The sequence below is a fragment of the Macrobrachium rosenbergii genome, chromosome 13 (genome assembly GCF_040412425.1).
Source record: "Macrobrachium rosenbergii isolate ZJJX-2024 chromosome 13, ASM4041242v1, whole genome shotgun sequence".
Taxonomy (NCBI): Eukaryota; Metazoa; Arthropoda; class Malacostraca; order Decapoda; family Palaemonidae; genus Macrobrachium; species Macrobrachium rosenbergii.
The window spans coordinates 34,799,590-34,801,412 of record NC_089753.1 but is presented as its reverse complement, the minus strand read 5'-3'; the positions used below and the strand labels follow the sequence as shown (position 1 = coordinate 34,801,412).

General features: G+C 43.3%; 1 protein-coding gene across 1 annotated transcript in view; it reads right to left on the bottom strand.

Moving 5' to 3' along the window:
- LOC136845158 (putative uncharacterized protein DDB_G0271606) overlaps positions 1-912 on the bottom strand; it is a 13,949-nt gene extending 13,037 nt beyond the window's left edge. The window contains exon 1 of the mRNA XM_067115109.1: positions 706-912. The gene's annotated coding sequence lies outside the window, so the exon portion shown is untranslated. The remainder of the gene's footprint in view (positions 1-705) is intronic.
- Between the last annotated feature and the right edge of the window lie 911 nt (positions 913-1,823).

Sequence of the window (1,823 nt, the reverse complement as noted above, 5' to 3'; positions counted from 1 at the left end):
AGGCAAAATAAAAAATATATATATATATATTTTTGTCGAGGTCAACTGATTTATGAACCACAAAATTAGACATTCATGTTGAAAAAGGTTTGAATTCGGCGAGATATTACGATCTGTTTTTAATTCTCATTTGGCTTTTTCAGTGTGTGTCTTTGCCATTACAGCGTGTTTGATGTATAATAATTTTTATTTTATATCTCATTAATTGAACTTATCAAAAACATATATTATATATGCCACCTGTTCTTTTCACTGACGTTATCTATTGAATGATTTTAATGCATATCTTCGTACTTTATTTTTTACACACACACAGACATAAACTCTCTCTCTCTCTCTCTCTCTCTCTCTCTCTCTCTCTCTCTCTCTCTCTCTCTCTCTCTCTCTCTCTCTCTCAGTCAGTGAGGCAACACTTCTGGCACCTTCTGAAACATCGATATTAGTCTAAACAAGGTCTTGTCTCTGAGTCCATCTACTGACATCTCCTTCTGGACACCTGAAATACCTTGCTAAGTAGCCACCGTCCACCAGGAAGCCACGACGCCGGGCGCCTTCCTCCACACAGATACAAAATAAATAAACGTAGTCAAACTCCACTGCCCAAAATCGCAGCTAGGCAAGCAAAAACTATCTCTTTTTTTTTTTTTTCCTCTCTCTCTCTGGTCGTTTTGAGCTTCGTAAGGGGGGAATAGGAAAGTGGTTTACCTTGCCAGGGGTCAATAAAGAATAAACACGACATACACTGACGCTTTCACAGAGTAACACTAACGAAATAAGGACTGACAGGCCGTCAAAGGATCGTGTGTTTTGTGTGTGTGTGTGGGCGTGGTTGCTGAAGGAATGAGCGAGGTGTCACGGCGGAGCCGCGGTCGATAGATCCGTCCTTGGCCACCTCTGACGTCGCACTGCCGGTTCACGGGTCTCTCTCTCTCTCTGTTGCGCGCTCTCTCTCTCTCTCTGACTTTCTCTGAGGGCCGCTGTCTCTCTCTAGTGTACTGTTTACTAGGAAGGAGAGTGCCGGCCTAGTGAGAGAGAGAGAGAGAGAGAGAGAAAGAGAGAGAGAGAGAGAGCGAAAGGGCGTCTGGGGTACGACAGAGTCCTGTGGCTCCTACAGGCCGCCTCTACGGCGCCATATAGAAAAGAACGCCTCTCTCTCTCTCTCTCTCTCTCTCTCTCTCTCTCTCTCTCTCTCTCTCTCTCTCTCTCTCTCTCTCTCGTATTTGTCGTAGAATTTACAATTTTAGGAAAACGCCACGTAAACTTTTAGCCAGAGCTCTTGCTAAATGGCGCGAACATACCGGCACACCGTTTCGCAAACGCGACTGGTTTAGATGCAGACGTGAGATAAACCTAATAAGCAGACCCTAGTCACAATGTCGCCTGAATATCATCACGGCTGTTTAGCGAGAGTGGAACTGTTTTCAATTCTGTTGTAACTCCCTAATAATGATAATGCGAAGGTTTTATTGAATGGAGTCAGCCTGAAATAATGTTCTGCTGACATACGCCTAGAATAGTGCAACACCGCTTAGAGGACGAGTAGGAATTTGAAAGAGGAATGGCGAACAGCTTTAGCAGAGTAATTATTTTTGTCTTTTGCGTGTTATTCTCTTAAGTTTTATGAATATATTCGTCATGCAAAGGCCGAAGGAATGGGCAGCTCCATGCTCGTTTAAGGCTGGCAGAGAAATAGTGAGAAATCTATTCTGTTAGACCGATAAATTCTCTAAATCTGGAAACCCGGAAGTTGGTTTGGTCTAAAGTTCAATATAATATGTCTCATTGAAGGCTGGCAGGGTGGGTAGCTAAAAGGAGCATTTTGA